The sequence below is a fragment of the Spermophilus citellus genome (assembly GCF_964194105.1).
Source record: "Spermophilus citellus genome assembly, chromosome: 16".
NCBI classification, from domain to species: Eukaryota; Metazoa; Chordata; class Mammalia; order Rodentia; family Sciuridae; genus Spermophilus; species Spermophilus citellus.
Window position 1 is genome coordinate 86,435,001 of NC_138196.1, and position 21,553 is coordinate 86,456,553.

Here is a 21,553-nt window from a genome sequence, read left to right on the forward strand (position 1 = left end):
TGCACACAGTGTGTGTGTGAGGGCCAATGAGACGGGTTCACGTCCACCACACACACTTCACAGTCACCTGGACATGACTCCCCGTCCTGCAGCACATCAATGCACACAGTGTGTGTGTGAGGGCCAACGAGACGGGTTCACGTCCACCACACACACTTCACAGTCACCTGGACATGGCTCCCCGTCCTGCAGCACATCAATGCACACAGTGTGTATGTGAGAGCCAACGAGACGGGTTCACGTCCACCATACACACTTCACAGTCACCTGGACATGACTCCCCGTCCTGCAGCACATCAATGCACACAGTGTGTGTGTGAGGGCCAATGAGACGGGTTCACGTCCACCACACACACTTCACAGTCACCTGGACATGACTCCCCGTCCTACAGCCCATCAATGCACACAGTGTGTGTGTGAGGGCCAACGAGATCCACGGACGTCCACCACACACACTTCACAGTCACCTGGACATGGCCTCCCCGTCCTGCAGCACATCAATGCACACAGTGTGTATGTGAGGGCCAACGAGACGGGTTCACGTCCACCACACACACTTCACAGTCACCTGGACATGACTCCCCGTCCTGCAGCCCATCAATGCACACAGTGTGTATGTGAGGGCCAACGAGACGGGTTCACGTCCACCACACACACTTCACAATCACCTGGACATGGCTCCCCGTCCTGCAGCACATCAATGCACACAGTGTGTGTGTGAGGGCCAACGAGACGGGTTCACGTCCACCACACACACTTCACAGTCACCTGGACATGGCTCCCCGTCCTACAGCACATCAATGCACACAGTGTGTATGTGAGAGCCAACGAGACGGGTTCACGTCCACCACACACACTTCACAGTCACCTGGACATGGCTCCCCGTCCTGCAGCACATCAATGCACACAGTGTGTATGTGAGGGCCAACGAGACGGGTTCACGTCCACCACACACACTTCACAGTCACCTGGACATGACTCCCCGTCCTGCAGCCCATCAATGCACACAGTGTGTATGTGAGGGCCAACGAGACGGGTTCACGTCCACCACACACACTTCACAATCACCTGGACATGGCTCCCCGTCCTGCAGCACATCAATGCACACAGTGTGTGTGTGAGGGCCAACGAGACGGGTTCACGTCCACCACACACACTTCACAGTCACCTGGACATGGCTCCCCGTCCTGCACCACATCAATGCACACAGTGTGTGTGTGAGAGCCAACGAGACGGGTTCACGTCCACCACACACACTTCACAGTCACCTGGACATGGCTCCCCGTCCTGCAGCACATCAATGCACACAGTGTGTGTGTGAGGGCCAACGAGACGGGTTCACGTCCACCACACACACTTCACAGTCACCTGGACATGACTCCCCGTCCTGCAGCCCATCAATGCACACAGTGTGTGTGTGAGAGCCAACGAGACGGGTTCACGTCCACCACACACACTTCACAGTCACCTGGACATGGCTCCCCGTCCTGCAGCACATCAATGCACACAGTGTGTATGTGAGGGCCAATGAGACGGGTTCACGTCCACCACACACACTTCACAGTCACCTGGACATGGCTCCCCGTCCTGCAGCACATCAATGCACACAGTGTGTATGTGAGAGCCAACGAGACGGGTTCACGTCCACCACACACACTTCACAGTCACCTGGACATGGCTCCCCGTCCTGCAGCACATCAATGCACACAGTGTGTGTGTGAGAGCCAACGAGACGGGTTCACGTCCACCACACACACTTCACAGTCATCTGGACATGGCTCCCCGTCCTGCAGCACATCAATGCACACAGTGTGTATGTGAGGGCCAACGAGATCCACGGACGTCCACCACACACACTTCACAGTCACCTGGACATGGCTCCCCGTCCTGCAGCACATCAATGCACACAGTGTGTGTGTGAGGGCCAACGAGACGGGTTCACGTCCACCACACACACTTCACAGTCACCTGGACATGGCTCCCCGTCCTGCAGCACATCAATGCACACAGTGTGTATGTGAGGGCCAACGAGACGGGTTCACGTCCACCACACACACTTCACAGTCACCTGGACATGGCTCCCCGTCCTGCAGCACATCAATGCACACAGTGTGTGTGTGAGGGCCAACGAGACGGGTTCATGTCCACCACACACACTTCACAATCACCTGGACATGGCTCCCCGTCCTGCAGCACATCAATGCACACAGTGTGTGTGTGAGGGCCAACGAGACGGGTTCACGTCCACCACACACACTTCACAGTCACCTGGACATGGCTCCCCGTCCTGCAGCACATCAATGCACACAGTGTGTATGTGAGGGCCAACGAGACGGGTTCACGTCCACCACACACACTTCACAGTCACCTGGACATGGCTCCCCGTCCTGCAGCACATCAATGCACACAGTGTGTATGTGAGGGCCAACGAGATCCACGGACGTCCACCACACACACTTCACAGTCACCTGGACATGGCTCCCCGTCCTGCAGCACATCAATGCACACAGTGTGTGTGTGAGGGCCAACAAGACGGGTTCACGTCCACCACACACACTTCACAGTCACCTGGACATGGCTCCCCGTCCTGCAGCACATCAATGCACACAGTGTGTGTGTGAGGGCCAACGAGACGGGTTCATGTCCACCACACACACTTCACAATCACCTGGACATGGCTCCCCGTCCTGCAGCACATCAATGCACACAGTGTGTGTGTGAGGGCCAACGAGACGGGTTCACGTCCACCACACACACTTCACAGTCACCTGGACATGGCTCCCCGTCCTGCAGCACATCAATGCACACAGTGTGTATGTGAGGGCCAACGAGACGGGTTCACGTCCACCACACACACTTCACAGTCACCTGGACATGGCTCCCCGTCCTGCAGCACATCAATGCACACAGTGTGTATGTGAGGGCCAACGAGATCCACGGACGTCCACCACACACACTTCACAGTCACCTGGACATGGCTCCCCGTCCTGCAGCACATCAATGCACACAGTGTGTATGTGAGGGCCAACGAGATCCACGGACGTCCACCACACACACTTCACAGTCACCTGGACATGGCTCCCCGTCCTACAGCACATCAATGCACACAGTGTGTGTGTGAGGGCCAACAAGACGGGTTCACGTCCACCACACACACTTCACAGTCACCTGGACATGGCTCCCCGTCCTGCAGCACATCAATGCACACAGTGTGTATGTGAGGGCCAACGAGATCCACGGACGTCCACCACACACACTTCACAGTCACCTGGACATGGCTTCCCGTCCTGCAGCACATCAATGCACACAGTGTGTATGTGAGGGCCAACGAGACGGGTTCACGTCCACCACACACACTTCACAGTCACCTGGACATGGCTCCCCGTCCTGCAGCACATCAATGCACACAGTGTGTGTGTGAGGGCCAACAAGACGGGTTCACGTCCACCACACACACTTCACAGTCACCTGGACATGGCTCCCCGTCCTGCAGCACATCAATGCACACAGTGTGTATGTGAGGGCCAACGAGATCCACGGACGTCCACCACACACACTTCACAGTCACCTGGACATGGCTCCCCGTCCTGCAGCACATCAATGCACACAGTGTGTGTGTGAGGGCCAACGAGACGGGTTCACGTCCACCACACACACTTCACAGTCACCTGGACATGGCTCCCCGTCCTGCAGCACATCAATGCACACAGTGTGTATGTGAGGGCCAACGAGACGGGTTCACGTCCACCACACACACTTCACAGTCACCTGGACATGGCTCCCCGTCCTGCAGCACATCAATGCACACAGTGTGTATGTGAGGGCCAACGAGACGGGTTCACGTCCACCACACACACTTCACAGTCACCTGGACATGGCTCCCCGTCCTGCAGCACATCAATGCACACAGTGTGTGTGTGAGGGCCAACGAGACGGGTTCACGTCCACCACACACACTTCACAGTCACCTGGACATGGCTCCCCGTCCTACAGCACATCAATGCACACAGTGTGTATGTGAGGGCCAACGAGACGGGTTCACGTCCACCACACACACTTCACAGTCACCTGGACATGGCTCCCCGTCCTACAGCACATCAATGCACACAGTGTGTATGTGAGGGCCAACGAGACGGGTTCACGTCCACCACACACACTTCACAGTCACCTGGACATGGCTCCCCGTCCTACAGCACATCAATGCACACAGTGTGTATGTGAGGGCCAACGAGACGGGTTCACGTCCACCACACACACTTCACAGTCACCTGGACATGGCTCCCCGTCCTACAGCACATCAATGCACACAGTGTGTATGTGAGGGCCAACGAGACGGGTTCACGTCCACCACACACACTTCACAGTCACCTGGACATGGCTCCCCGTCCTACAGCACATCAATGCACACAGTGTGTATGTGAGGGCCAACGAGACGGGTTCACGTCCACCACACACACTTCACAGTCACCTGGACATGGCTCCCCGTCCTGCAGCACATCAATGCACACAGTGTGTATGTGAGGGCCAACGAGACGGGTTCACGTCCACCACACACACTTCACAGTCACCTGGACATGGCTCCCCGTCCTGCAGCACATCAATGCACACAGTGTGTATGTGAGGGCCAACGAGACGGGTTCACGTCCACCACACACACTTCACAGTCACCTGGACATGGCTCCCCGTCCTGCAGCACATCAATGCACACAGTGTGTATGTGAGAGCCAATGAGACGGGTTCACGTCCACCACACACACTTCACAGTCACCTGGACATGGCTCCCCGTCCTGCAGCACATCAATGCACACAGTGTGTATGTGAGGGCCAACGAGACGGGTTCACGTCCACCACACATACTTCACAGTCACCTGGACATGGCTCCCCGTCCTACAGCACATCAATGCACACAGTGTGTATGTGAGAGCCAATGAGACGGGTTCACGTCCACCACACACACTTCACAGTCACCTACATGGCTCCCCGTCCTGCAGCACATCAATGCACACAGTGTGTATGTGAGGGCCAACAAGACGGGTTCACGTCCACCACACACACTTCACAGTCACCTGGACATGGCTCCCCGTCCTGCAGCATATCAATGCACACAGTGTGTATGTGAGGGCCAACGAGACGGGTTCACGTCCACCACACACACTTCACAGTCACCTGGACATGACTCCCCGTCCTACAGCACATCAATGCACACAGTGTGTGTGTGAGGGCCAACGAGACGGGTTCACGTCCACCACACACACTTCACAGTCACCTGGACATGGCTCCCCGTCCTGCAGCACATCAATGCACACAGTGTGTGTGTGAGGGCCAACGAGACGGGTTCACGTCCACCACACACACTTCACAGTCACCTGGACATGGCTCCCCGTCCTGCAGCACATCAATGCACACAGTGTGTGTGTGAGGGCCAACGAGATCCACGGACGTCCACCACACACACTTCACAGTCACCTGGACATGGCTCCCCGTCCTGCAGCACATCAATGCACACAGTGTGTGTGTGAGGGCCAACAAGACGGGTTCACGTCCACCACACACACTTCACAGTCACCTGGACATGGCTCCCCGTCCTGCAGCACATCAATGCACACAGTGTGTGTGTGAGAGCCAACGAGACGGGTTCACGTCCACCACACACACTTCACAGTCACCTGGACATGGCCTCCCCGTCCTGCAGCACATCAATGTACACAGTGTGTATGTGAGGGCCAACGAGACGGGTTCACGTCCACCACACACACTTCACAGTCACCTGGACATGGCTCCCCGTCCTGCAGCACATCAATGCACACAGTGTGTATGTGAGGGCCAACGAGACGGGTTCACGTCCACCACACACACTTCACAGTCACCTGGACATGGCTCCCCGTCCTGCAGCACATCAATGCACACAGTGTGTATGTGAGGGCCAACGAGATCCACGGACGTCCACCACACACACTTCACAGTCACCTGGACATGGCTCCCCGTCCTGCAGTACATCAATGCACACAGTGTGTATGTGAGGGCCAACGAGACGGGTTCACGTCCACCACACACACTTCACAGTCACCTGGACATGGCTCCCCGTCCTACAGCACATCAATGCACACAGTGTGTGTGTGAGGGCCAACGAGACGGGTTCACGTCCACCACACACACTTCACAGTCACCTGGACATGGCTCCCCGTCCTGCAGCACATCAATGCACACAGTGTGTGTGTGAGGGCCAACGAGACGGGTTCACGTCCACCACACACACTTCACAGTCACCTGGACATGGCTCCCCGTCCTGCAGCACATCAATGCACACAGTGTGTATGTGAGGGCCAACGAGACGGGTTCACGTCCACCACACACACTTCACAGTCACCTGGACATGGCTCCCCGTCCTGCAGCACATCAATGCACACAGTGTGTGTGTGAGGGCCAACGAGACGGGTTCACGTCCACCACACACACTTCACAGTCACCTGGACATGGCTCCCCGTCCTGCAGCACATCAATGCACACAGTGTGTGTGTGAGGGCCAACGAGACGGGTTCACGTCCACCACACACACTTCACAGTCACCTGGACATGGCTCCCCGTCCTGCAGCACATCAATGCACACAGTGTGTATGTGAGGGCCAACGAGATCCACGGACGTCCACCACACACACTTCACAGTCACCTGGACATGGCTCCCCGTCCTGCAGCACATCAATGCACACAGTGTGTATGTGAGGGCCAACGAGATCCACGGACGTCCACCACACACACTTCACAGTCACCTGGACATGGCTCCCCGTCCTGCAGCACATCAATGCACACAGTGTGTATGTGAGGGCCAACGAGACGGGTTCACGTCCACCACACACACTTCACAGTCACCTGGACATGGCTCCCCGTCCTGCAGCACATCAATGCACACAGTGTGTATGTGAGGGCCAACGAGACGGGTTCACGTCCACCACACACACTTCACAGTCACCTGGACATGGCTCCCCGTCCTGCAGCACATCAATGCACACAGTGTGTATGTGAGAGCCAACGAGACGGGTTCACGTCCACCACACACACTTCACAGTCACCTGGACATGGCTCCCCATCCTGCAGCACATCAATGCACACAGTGTGTATGTGAGGGCCAACAAGACGGGTTCACGTCCACCACACACACTTCACAGTCACCTGGACATGGCTCCCCGTCCTGCAGCACATCGATGCACAAAGTGTGTGTGTCAGGGCCAACGAGATCCACGGACGTCCACCACACACACTTCACAGTCACCTGGACATGGCTCCTCGTCCTGCAGCACATCAATGCACACAGTGTGTGTGTGCGGGCCAACGAGATCCACGGACGTCCACCACACACACTTCACAGTCACCTGGACATGGCTCCCCGTCCTGCAGCATATCAATGCACACAGTGTGTGCGCGAGAGCCAACGAGACGGGTTCACGTCCACCACACACACTTCACAGTCACCTGGACATGGCTCCCCGTCCTGCAGCACATCAATGCACACAGTGTGTATGTGAGAGCCAACGAGACGGGTTCACGTCCACTACACACACTTCACAGTCACCTGGACATGGCTCCCCGTCCTGCAGCCCATCAATGCACACAGTGTGTATGTGAGGGCCAACGAGATCCACGGACGTCCACCACACACACTTCACAGTCACCTGGACATGGCTCCCCGTCCTGCAGCACATCAATGCACACAGTGTGTATGTGAGGGCCAACGAGATCCACGGACGTCCACCACACACACTTCACAGTCACCTGGACATGGCTCCCCGTCCTGCAGCACATCAATGCACACAGTGTGTATGTGAGAGCCAACGAGATCCACGGACGTCCACCACACACACTTCACAGTCACCTGGACATGGCTCCCCGTCCTGCAGCACATCAATGCACACAGTGTGTGTGTGAGGGCCAACGAGATCCACGGACGTCCACCACACACACTTCACAGTCACCTGGACATGGCTCCCCGTCCTGCAGCACATCAATGCACACAGTGTGTATGTGAGGGCCAACGAGATCCACGGACGTCCACCACACACACTTCACAGTCACCTGGACATGGCTCCCCGTCCTGCAGCACATCAATGCACACAGTGTGTGTGTGAGGGCCAACGAGATCCACGGACGTCCACCACACACACTTCACAGTCACCTGGACATGGCTCCCCGTCCTACAGCACATCAATGCACACAGTGTGTGTGTGAGGGCCAACGAGACGGGTTCACGTCCACCACACACACTTCACAGTCACCTGGACATGGCTCCCCGTCCTACAGCATGTCTGATGCACAGTGTACGTGAGGGCCAACGAGATCCACGGACGTCCACCACACACACTTCACAGTCACCTGGACATGGCTCCCCTTCCTACAGCATGTCTGATGCACAGTGTACGTGAGGGCCAACGAGATCCACGGACGTCCACCACACACACTTCACAGTCACCTGGACATGGCTCCCCTTCCTACAGCATGTCTGATGCACAGTGTACGTGAGGGCCAACGAGATCCACGGACGTCCACCACACACACTTCACAGTCACCTGGACATGGCTCCCCGTCCTGCAGCCCATCAATGCACACAGTGTGTGAGGGCCAACGAGACGGGTTCACGTCCACCACACACACTTCACAGTCACCTGGACATGGCTCCCCGTCCTGCAGCCCATCAATGCACACAGTGTGTATGTGAGAGCCAACGAGACGGGTTCACGTCCACCACACACACTTCACAGTCACCTGGACATGGCTCCCCGTCCTACAGCACATCAATGCACACAGTGTGTGTGTGAGGGCCAACAAGACGGGTTCACGTCCACCACACACACTTCACAGTCACCTGGACATGGCTCCCCGTCCTGCAGCACATCAATGCACACAGTGTGTATGTGAGGGCCAACGAGACGGGTTCACGTCCACCACACACACTTCACAGTCACCTGGACATGGCTCCCCGTCCTACAGCACATCAATGCACACAGTGTGTGTGTGAGGGCCAACAAGACGGGTTCACGTCCACCACACACACTTCACAGTCACCTGGACATGGCTCCCCGTCCTACAGCACATCAATGCACACAGTGTGTGTGTGAGGGCCAACGAGACGGGTTCACGTCCACCACACACACTTCACAGTCACCTGGACATGGCTCCCCGTCCTGCAGCCCATCAATGCACACAGTGTGTGTGTGAGGGCCAACGAGACGGGTTCACGTCCACCACACACACTTCACAGTCACCTGGACATGGCTCCCCGTCCTGTAGCACATCAATGCACACAGTGTGTGTGTGAGGGCCAACGAGACGGGTTCACGTCCACCACACACACTTCACAGTCACCTGGACATGGCCTCCCCGTCCTGCAGCACATCAATGCACACAGTGTGTGTGTGAGGGCCAATGAGACGGGTTCACGTCCACCACACACACTTCACAGTCACCTGGACATGGCTCCCCGTCCTGCAGCACATCAATGCACACAGTGTGTGTGTGAGGGCCAACAAGACGGGTTCACGTCCACCACACACACTTCACAGTCACCTGGACATGGCTCCCCGTCCTGCAGCACATCAATGCACACAGTGTGTGTGTGAGGGCCAACGAGACGGGTTCACATCCACCACACACACTTCACAGTCACCTGGACATGGCTCCCCGTCCTGCAGCACATCAATGCACACAGTGTGTATGTGAGGGCCAACGAGACGGGTTCACGTCCACCACACACACTTCACAGTCACCTGGACATGGCTCCCCGTCCTACAGCACATCAATGCACACAGTGTGTATGTGAGGGCCAACGAGACGGGTTCACGTCCACCACACACACTTCACAGTCACCTGGACATGGCTCCCCGTCCTACAGCACATCAATGCACACAGTGTGTATGTGAGGGCCAACGAGACGGGTTCACGTCCACCACACACACTTCACAGTCACCTGGACATGGCTCCCCGTCCTACAGCACATCAATGCACACAGTGTGTATGTGAGGGCCAACGAGACGGGTTCACGTCCACCACACACACTTCACAGTCACCTGGACATGGCTCCCCGTCCTACAGCACATCAATGCACACAGTGTGTATGTGAGGGCCAACGAGATCCACGGACGTCCACCACACACACTTCACAGTCACCTGGACATGGCTCCCCGTCCTGCAGCACATCAATGCACACAGTGTGTATGTGAGGGCCAACGAGACGGGTTCACGTCCACCACACACACTTCACAGTCACCTGGACATGGCTCCCCGTCCTACAGCACATCAATGCACACAGTGTGTGTGTGAGGGCCAACGAGACGGGTTCACGTCCACCACACACACTTCACAGTCACCTGGACATGGCTCCCCGTCCTACAGCACATCAATGCACACAGTGTGTATGTGAGGGCCAACGAGACGGGTTCACGTCCACCACACACACTTCACAGTCACCTGGACATGGCTCCCCGTCCTACAGCACATCAATGCACACAGTGTGTATGTGAGGGCCAACGAGACGGTTTCACGTCCACCACACACACTTCACAGTCACCTGGACATGGCTCCCCGTCCTACAGCACATCAATGCACACAGTGTGTATGTGAGGGCCAACGAGACGGGTTCACGTCCACCACACACACTTCACAGTCACCTGGACATGGCTCCCCGTCCTGCAGCACATCAATGCACACAGTGTGTATGTGAGGGCCAACGAGACGGGTTCACGTCCACCACACACACTTCACAGTCACCTGGACATGGCTCCCCGTCCTGCAGCACATCAATGCACACAGTGTGTATGTGAGGGCCAACGAGATCCACGGACGTCCACCACACACACTTCACAGTCACCTGGACATGGCCTCCCCGTCCTGCAGCACATCAATGCACACAGTGTGTGTGTGAGAGCCAACGAGACGGGTTCACGTCCACCACACACACTTCACAGTCACCTGGACATGGCTCCCCGTCCTACAGCACATCAATGCACACAGTGTGTGTGTGAGGGCCAACGAGACGGGTTCACGTCCACCACACACACTTCACAGTCACCTGGACATGGCTCCCCGTCCTGCAGCACATCAATGCACACAGTGTGTGTGTGAGAGCCAACGAGACGGGTTCACGTCCACCACACACACTTCACAGTCACCTGGACATGGCTCCCCGTCCTACAGCACATCAATGCACACAGTGTGTGTGTGAGGGCCAACGAGACGGGTTCACGTCCACCATACACACTTCACAGTCACCTGGACATGGCTCCCCGTCCTGCAGCACATCAATGCACACAGTGTGTATGTGAGGGCCAACGAGATCCACGGACGTCCACCACACACACTTCACAGTCACCTGGACATGGCTCCCCGTCCTGCAGCCCATCAATGCACACAGTGTGTGTGTGAGGGCCAACGAGACGGGTTCACGTCCACCATACACACTTCACAGTCACCTGGACATGGCTCCCCGTCCTGCAGCACATCAATGCACACAGTGTGTATGTGAGAGCCAACGAGACGGGTTCACGTCCACCATACACACTTCACAGTCACCTGGACATGGCTCCCCGTCCTGCAGCCCATCAATGCACACAGTGTGTGTGTGAGGGCCAACGAGACGGGTTCACGTCCACCACACACACTTCACAGTCACCTGGACATGGCTCCCCGTCCTGCAGCACATCAATGCACACAGTGTGTGTGTGAGGGCCAAGAAGACGGGTTCACGTCCACCACACACACTTCACAGTCACCTGGACATGACTCCCCGTCCTGCAGCCCATCAATGCACACAGTGTGTATGTGAGAGCCAACGAGACGGGTTCACGTCCACCACACACACTTCACAGTCACCTGGACATGGCTCCCCGTCCTGCAGCACATCAATGCACACAGTGTGTGTGTGAGGGCCAACGAGACGGGTTCACGTCCACCACACACACTTCACAGTCACCTGGACATGGCTCCCCGTCCTGCAGCACATCAATGCACACAGTGTGTATGTGAGGGCCAACGAGACGGGTTCACGTCCACCATACACACTTCACAGTCACCTGGACATGGCTCCCCGTCCTGCAGCACATCAATGCACACAGTGTGTGCGCGAGAGCCAACAAGACGGGTTCGCGTCCACCACACACACTTCACAGTCACCTGGACATGGCTCCCCGTCCTACAGCACATCAATGCACACAGTGTGTGTGTGAGGGCCAACGAGACGGGTTCACGTCCACCACACACACTTCACAGTCACCTGGACATGGCTCCCCGTCCTGCAGCACATCAATGCACACAGTGTGTGTGTGAGGGCCAACGAGACGGGTTCACGTCCACCACACACACTTCACAGTCACCTGGACATGGCCTCCCCGTCCTGCAGCCCATCAATGCACACAGTGTGTATGTGAGGGCCAACGAGACGGGTTCACATCCACCACACACACTTCACAGTCACCTGGACATGGCTCCCCGTCCTGCAGCACATCAATGCACACAGTGTGTATGTGAGGGCCAACGAGACGGGTTCACGTCCACCACACACACTTCACAGTCACCTGGACATGGCTCCCCGTCCTACAGCACATCAATGCACACAGTGTGTGTGTGAGGGCCAACGAGACGGGTTCACGTCCACCACACACACTTCACAGTCACCTGGACATGGCTCCCCGTCCTACAGCACATCAATGCACACAGTGTGTGTGTGAGAGCCAACGAGACGGGTTCACGTCCACCATACACACTTCACAGTCACCTGGACATGGCTCCCCGTCCTGCAGCCCATCAATGCACACAGTGTGTATGTGAGAGCCAACGAGACGGGTTCACATCCACCACACACACTTCACAGTCACCTGGACATGGCTCCCCGTCCTGCAGCACATCAATGCACACAGTGTGTATGTGAGGGCCAACGAGACGGGTTCACGTCCACCACACACACTTCACAGTCACCTGGACATGGCTCCCCGTCCTACAGCACATCAATGCACACAGTGTGTATGTGAGGGCCAACGAGACGGGTTCACGTCCACCACACACACTTCACAGTCACCTGGACATGGCTCCCCGTCCTACAGCACATCAATGCACACAGTGTGTATGTGAGGGCCAACGAGACGGGTTCACGTCCACCACACACACTTCACAGTCACCTGGACATGGCTCCCCGTCCTGCAGCACATCAATGCACACAGTGTGTATGTGAGAGCCAACGAGACGGGTTCACGTCCACCATACACACTTCACAGTCACCTGGACATGGCTCCCCGTCCTGCAGCACATCAATGCACACAGTGTGTATGTGAGAGCCAACGAGACGGGTTCACGTCCACCATACACACTTCACAGTCACCTGGACATGGCTCCCCGTCCTGCAGTCCATCAATGCACACAGTGTGTGTGTGAGGGCCAACGAGACGGGTTCACGTCCACCACACACACTTCACAGTCACCTGGACATGGCTCCCCGTCCTGCAGCCCATCAATGCACACAGTGTGTGTGTGAGGGCCAACGAGACGGGTTCACGTCCACCACACACACTTCACAGTCATCTGGACATGGCTCCCCGTCCTGCAGCACATCAATGCACACAGTGTGTATGTGAGGGCCAACGAGACGGGTTCACGTCCACCACACACACTTCACAGTCACCTGGACATGGCTCCCCGTCCTGCAGCACATCAATGCACACAGTGTGTATGTGAGGGCCAACGAGATGGGTTCACGTCCACCACACACACTTCACAATCACCTGGACATGGCTCCCCGTCCTGCAGCACATCAATGCACACAGTGTGTATGTGAGGGCCAACGAGACGGGTTCACGTCCACCACACACACTTCACAGTCATCTGGACATGGCTCCCCGTCCTGCAGCACATCAATGCACACAGTGTGTATGTGAGGGCCAACGAGACGGGTTCACGTCCACCACACACACTTCACAATCACCTGGACATGGCTCCCCGTCCTGCAGCACATCAATGCACACAGTGTGTATGTGAGGGCCAACGAGACGGGTTCACGTCCACCACACACACTTCACAGTCATCTGGACATGGCTCCCCGTCCTGCAGCACATCAATGCACACAGTGTGTATGTGAGGGCCAATGAGACGGGTTCACGTCCACCACACACACTTCACAGTCACCTGGACATGGCTCCCCGTCCTACAGCACATCAATGCACACAGTGTGTATGTGAGAGCCAACAAGACGGGTTCACGTCCACCACACACACTTCACAGTCACCTGGACATGGCCTCCCCGTCCTGCAGCACATCAATGCACACAGTGTGTATGTGAGGGCCAATGAGACGGGTTCACGTCCACCACACACACTTCACAGTCACCTGGACATGGCTCCCCGTCCTGCAGCACATCAATGCACACAGTGTGTATGTGAGGGCCAACAAGACGGGTTCACGTCCACCACACACACTTCACAGTCACCTGGACATGGCTCCCCGTCCTACAGCATGTCTGATGCACAGTGTACGTGAGGGCCAACGAGATCCACGGACGTCCACCACACACACTTCACAGTCACCTGGACATGGCTCCCCTTCCTACAGCACATCAATGCACACAGTGTGTGTGTGAGGGCCAACGAGATCCACGGACGTCCACCACACACACTTCACAGTCACCTGGACATGGCTCCCCGTCCTGCAGCACATCAATGCACACAGTGTGTGTGTGAGGGCCAACGAGATCCACGGACGTCCACCACACACACTTCACAGTCACCTGGACATGGCTCCCCGTCCTACAGCACATCAATGCACACAGTGTGTGTGTGAGGGCCAACAAGACAGGTTCACGTCCACCACACACACTTCACACTCACCTGGACATGGCTCCCCGTCCTGCAGCACATCAATGCACACAGTGTGTATGTGAGGGCCAACGAGACGGGTTCACGTCCACCACACACACTTCACAGTCACCTGGACATGGCACCCCGTCCTGCAGCACATCAATGCACACAGTGTGTGTGTGAGGGCCAACAAGACGGGTTCACGTCCACCACACACACTTCACAGTCACCTGGACATGGCTCCCCGTCCTGCAGCACATCAATGCACACAGTGTGTATGTGAGGGCCAACGAGACGGGTTCACGTCCACCACACACACTTCACAGTCACCTGGACATGGCTCCCCGTCCTGCAGCACATCAATGCACACAGTGTGTGAGGGCCAACGAGACGGGTTCACGTCCACCACACACACTTCACAGTCACCTGGACATGGCTCCCCGTCCTACAGCATGTCTGATGCACAGTGTACGTGAGGGCCAACGAGATCCACGGACGTCCACCACACACACGTCACAGTCACCTGTATCTAGCTGCATCACTGCTTACATGGGAGGAGGTTGCAGTGCTCATTTTGTGGGCACTTAGTTTAAGGGTGTGACTACAGGGGTTTATCCATAGGGTAGGCCTGGTTTTCAAGATGAAATGCCTCTAAAGCATTACGAAGCTTCATAAAAAAGGGGGGACAAATCTATCCTTGTGATCTTATACAAGTACTAACTTCTTAACAATTTTTCCTTACAGAATGCTTATAAATATCTTATATGATCGCACATATTTCCTTTCATTTATGAACTTTTGATAAACTGTATAAACATAACTACAATACACTGATAAAGTAAATTAATAAAGCTACATGAAGTTAATAGAGCTATATTAACTTTATCAACTCTCCAACACCTACTTTCTGTCACCTTTACAATCATCATTCAATAAAACTGACCTTTTACATCGGTGTCCAGCTCTAAGAGCGTTAGGACAGGTACGGCTGTGTGTGACACCCTGGGTCAGCCCAGGGAACAGCTCCACCAGGAGCCGCCGCCCATGGGCCGTTCCATGGCCACGTGTTGTTTGACGCGTCCCCCTCGTCTCCTGCCCCACCCAGTGCACTTACATGGGCACAGTATTTAGTTGGTGCGCCCTGGGTTCTGGAGGACAGTGTCTCCCACCCCCTGGGCAGGAAGGCACAGGCAGACCTCACCCTGTGCCCATCTGCAGAGGGACTCTGTGCTGCATGGCTACCTGCTCTCGCCCCTTCTGCTCCACCTCCGAGCGTGAGGTCAGTTAGAAGGGAAGCGCCTTCTTGGCAACTGTGTGTGTGGGGGGGTGGTCAGGAGTCAAGCCTTTGTGCTTGATTTGCAGACGTCTCCTTCTCCCACCAAACGTCTCTGTGAGAAGCCACATGTTGGAAGGGAAAACATGTGGGAACCAGAGTTGCTGAGCGCAGGCCAGGGGCCGGCCACTCTCTGCGAACGTGGTTTCTCCACAGCGAGGCTCAGGCGTCCATGCTCCAGAACTTGCCGGGAACCAATCCTCTGGCCCTGGTCTGTTTCCTCTCTGTAAAGAGGGACGAAACCACTTTTCCTGTCTGCTTCCTAGCACTGCTCTGAGGGTCAAATGGACAGTGACTGTGAATCAATTTTTAACTAACACATACATCATGAATATCGTGCAAATGAGTGCCACCATGGGCAGCAGGTGGGCACCCTCCCAGCAGGGGCAGGACGGCAGGGCGGGACCTGGTGCAGAGGCTGTCCAAATCGTTACTTCAGTCCAGGAGAGAGCTGTTCTATTTTATGGTCAAAATTTACTGACCAATAAAACACCTGAAACTCAAGATTTTGTTAGAGTCGATGTCCAGCCACCTAGTGGTGGATTTCAAGTACTTTAAATTCTGTGAGAAGGTCTCTGGTCTTTCCTTTTCTCATGGGCACTGCCTGTTTCCATGGAAACCCCTGCAACAGCTGGGAAATTCTAGATGTGGGCTGAATGGACCCTTGTGTGAAAGGAAGCAGGGGCTGCCGGGCCGTGGCAGCGCCAACACCCGCGGGACCCTCTGCAGGCGGCTTCCTCGGCCTCCTGGAGGCTCGCCAGCCTGGGACCACAGGGCCCGCGGCCAGGCTGGAGCCAGTCCACTCCCAGGCAGGGGTGGGAAGAGCACTCCTGGGCAGGAGGGAGGAGCCGCCTTCCCAGCGGAGGCGGGGTGCAGGACCAGGTGCACAGGGGAGCCGCTGCTGCAGCCACCCCTCCCAGGCAGCGCCCAGCAGGACAGGCACTGCTTCCCAGACCCCCCAAGTGCATCGCCCCTTCCAGGACTTGGCCCCTCCTGAGTTGCACAGTCACCGTCCCTGGCACCACCAGCGTCCCCTCCCTGGCCCCTGTCCTCCCCCACCCTCCCCAGCGCCCGCCCCTCCTGCCTGCTCCCAGGGTGGCTTCCTCAGAGAGCAAGGACACGGCGCTCACCAAGGAAACACTGGCCAGGACCTGCCCTGTGGGAAGGAGCACCCCGAGGTACAAAGTCCACACCTGCTGGTGCCAGGTGTGGCTGTGAGAGGCAGGGGGAGGCGGTGCTGTGAGGCCTGTCCTGTCCAGTGTCTCCTCCCAATGCCCTGGAGCAGGACAGGCAGGAGGCAGAACAGCAACTCCCAGGGAGAACAGTCCCTGGAGACATCCTGTCTGGAAGCGACCCCTGCTCCCACAGGCAGGGCAGGAAAAGCGGTCCCAGAAGCCTAGGAGCAAAACCAGGGGACATTCCGAGATGACTTTCCCACAGTGGCCGAGGCTCAGTCTTCTAACATGAACATCCACTTTCCCCAGAGCCCTTTGACAAGGGATTTTGGACAAGACCCCAGAAGCACAACCAACACAAGCAATAACAGGCCAACCAGATTCTATCGAACTAGGACCCTCTGCCCAGCAAATGCACAGAGTGAAGAGACGACCCTCTCATGCAGGCCAGCTCTCCATCACCGCCTGACTGCAACAGAAGGGAAAGATCTGTTTTGGCTCATGGTTCCAGAGGTTTCTACCTGTGATGGGCCAGCTCCATGCTCTGGGCTTAAGTGAGGCAGCACATCATGGCAGAGGAGGGGTGGGGAGCTGCTCAGCTCCAGCTGCCCAAGGGCAGGGGGAGTTCCCAAGGGCACACCTGAAGGGCCCACCTCCGGGTTTCCGCCACCTCCCCACAGTCCATTCAGCTGTGAGCCCTCCATGGACCAGGCCCCCGGTGAGGTCAGAGCCCCGTGAAGTTCCCAAGGCTCGTCTCTGGACACTGCTGCACTGGGGACCAAGGCTTCAGCACACTGGCCTTGGGGGGACATCCCAGATTCAACCACAGGACTACAGAATTAGGGGAAAACGCACGTGAAATACTCATCTGACCAAGGTTTGGTATCCAGAATACATAAGGAACTCAAAATAAAACCACCCAATCATCCAATTAAAAATGGGCAAAGGATGGGGCTGGGGCTCAGTGGTGGAGCACCTGCCTAGCACGTGTGAGGCACTGGGTTCGATGCTCAGCACCACATGTGAATAAATGAACAAAATAAAGGTCCATCAGCAACTAACAATACCTGTGAAAACAACTTTAAAAAATGGGCGAAAGATCTATATAAATGTTTCTCAAAAGAAGAAAACGATATATAACAAAATCCTCAGCATCACTAATCATCAGGGAAATGCAATCACACCGTGCTGAGACCCTGCCTCACGGTAGTGGGGATGGCTATTCCCAAAACACAGACGACGGCGGCTGCTGGTGAGAGTGCTGGGGGCGAGCCCTCACGCTGCTGCTGGAACGTGGGTCAGGGCAGCCGGGAGGAGGGCGGGGCACAGGCAGGTCCCAGAAACCGAGGACCGTGCTGCACAGCCCCTGCGACCCCCTGGGCATGCAATGGAGGGCAATCTGCAAAGGGACACCCAGCACAGCGCCCCGTGCACTGCCGCACGACACGGCACCCCACAGCCAGCGGAGGGGCCGTGGCCGGGGTGGACGGCCTGCGGTGCTCTTCACCACGCACCAGTACTCAGCTCTGACCCGACAGTTGTCACTCCCACTACCTGGATGGGACCGAGGACGCCACAGAAGGACAAGCACCACCAGGTCCCTCCCACGCGGACACTGAGCAGAGACCATGACGATTAGGGGCTGGGAAGCGGAGGGGGACCGCGGGCACCCAACAGCAGCAGACATGCCGGGTGCTCGCGCTCTACGGCACAGTAGGTGAAGAGCCTATGAATGACCAGAAGAGGGGACTCAAGGCTCTGCACACAAGGCAGTGACAGGAGATGGCCAGTGACAGACAGGAAGCCAGGTACAGCTGCTGGTCACAGGAAGTCTGCCGGGCTCCCTGTGGACCTGTGTTCTGAAAAACTCCAACTGGGACAAGGCATCACAAGCCACTAGCAGACAGAGGAGGTGGCAACCTGGCTCTGTGGTGGCACTTACCCGCCCGGGAGGGCAGGTAGCTTCAGTGCAGCCCCTGACCCAGGTGTGGAGTCAGCAAGCGGTGTCCACACTGGGCTTTGGTCCTTCACAACTCTACTGTGAGAAGAAGTCACCAGGACCACCACGGCCGGAGGCTTTCTGGGTCACCCTGGCCGGCCAGATGCCTGCTGACGGAGGATGTGCTTCCAGGGCCAGCAGGACCACCAGGAGTCCCTGCTGGGGCAGAGGTGCCCTGTGTGAGCAGGGGTGGAGCATAAGGGCCACTCAGGGAACTGCCCAAGTCACAGGAGCTTCCTGGAGGTCGCTCACACCATGGGACATCCCTGAGGCTGTCATGGTTGGGATGTGAGGTGTCCCCCAAAAGCTCACAGGTGAGGCAATGCAGGACGGTTCACAGGAGAAAGCACCGGGCCTGGAGAGCTCCACCCAGTCAGGGATTCAGTCCCTGGAGGGACTAGCTGGTGACGGAGGAGGTGTGGTGTGGCTGCAGGAGGGCCCTGGGTGTGGCTGTGGGTGGAGTCTGCTTCCTGATCATCATGGGAGCTGCCCTCCACCACACTCTTCCTCCACAGTCTTCAGCCTCTTTGAGCCCCGTGGAATGGAGTCTGCTGTCTACGGATTGACACCTCTGAAGCCGTGAATCCCTCAATAAACTTTCCCTCCCCTAAAACTGTTCCGGCCGACCCTTTCGTCACAACAGCGAGACAGCTGACTAAAACAGGGGAATGGTCGACATCGAGGAATCCTCCCTCCAGCCACACACCCCGCTACGAAGGACGACCGCCCACTGCAACCGGCTTCCTGACCACACCTGCGTGAGGTCCAGTTGTTCACGGGACATGGAAAGCCTCCCGGCTGAGGCTGGCCCCTGCTCACCGATGTCAGAGGTCAGGTCCCCTCCCTCAGAGGAGCCAGGCTCAGGCCACGTCTCTCACAGGTGCAGCCCGCAGGGTGACTGGGCTGGGCGACTCCGTGCCCCCGACACAGGGCCAGCCAGGCCTGCAGCAGCCTGCCCAGCTCTCCATCAAGTCCAGCCTCAGCCACCCGTCCCCAGGTGAGGAGAGTCACAGGGCTTTAGTGGCAGCAGAGCAAGGCACACTGCTGGGCGAGGCAGGGGCCAGGGTCAGATGCTGGAGTCTCTGCAGTCAGGCCAGGGGGGAACCAAGGCCCCCCAGCCCTGGGCGGTCTCGGGAGAACGGCCCGGGTTCCCACACACTGAGCCCCTTCCCTCCTGCCGTGGAAGGGCCAGGGCCGAGTTTCCTGATGGAGCCCACTCCACCTCCACCTGCTGGTGCATGTCCTGTCCAGGGCGTGTGCTCCTCTGGTGGGCTCTCGGGTTTATCCCCTCCACACGCTGCGCCCCAAAAGGTTTCTGTATCTCCTGGAAATTTTCAGGGTCTCTCCTGTGGCACGTCCCAAGGCAGCACAAGTCCACCTCTTCCAGCCTGGGGTTAGTGACCCCAATCTCCCGGTCCCCCACAGATCCCATCACACTGCAGAAGTGTCCTGCACTTTTAGAAGACTGGGAGTGAGGGTGGGCACTAGAGACTGACCCCTCTGCAGAGGGGAGGCGGATGCTTCCTGGAACACCATGCCTCTTCAGGCCCACTGCCAGGGCGAGCAAGACCCCTGGATGTGCTGCCCGCCTGGGTCCTGCAGTTCTCAGGTCTGCACTACGAACACAGCCGGAACAGTGCCCGACCCAGGTGCACATAGCCCCGTGCCATCCTCAGGTATGGCCACCTTTCCTCGGGCCCGTGCCTCTCTTTTCCTTCATACCTTTTACTGGAGCTTTATAACTGTACATGACGGTGTCATTTGTTGTCACATGTTGTGACAGTATAATTTGGGCAATGCCATTCCCCAGTGTTTCCCCCTCCCTCCCCACCTGCCATCCCCCGTGCTCTTCCCCTACTGCTCTCCTTTGGTTTTCATGAGACCCCCATGCCCCTTGCTCCCTTTTTCCTCTCTAGCTTCTACATGTGAGAGAAAACATACGACCCTTGACCTGAGGTTGGGTGTTTCACTTAACATAATGGTCTCAAGTTCCATCCATTTTCCTGCAAATGCTATAACTTCATTCTTCTTTATGGATACATAAAACTCCGTTGTGTGTATGTATATCCATCCATCCGTCGACAGACACCTATGTTGACAGTCCCACAGTGTGGCCATTGTCAACTGGGCTGCCATAAACATGGACGTGCCTGTCTCACTGTAGTCAGACGGCTTTAATTCTTCAGGATGAATACCGAGAAGAGGTAGAGCTGGGTCACAT

The 21,553-nt window shown here is 56.8% G+C and overlaps 1 protein-coding gene across 9 annotated transcripts in view; it reads right to left on the reverse strand.

Moving 5' to 3' along the window:
- ARHGEF10 (Rho guanine nucleotide exchange factor 10) overlaps positions 1-21,553 on the reverse strand; it is a 147,199-nt gene that overhangs the window by 48,487 nt on the left and 77,159 nt on the right. The window lies entirely within an intron of this gene.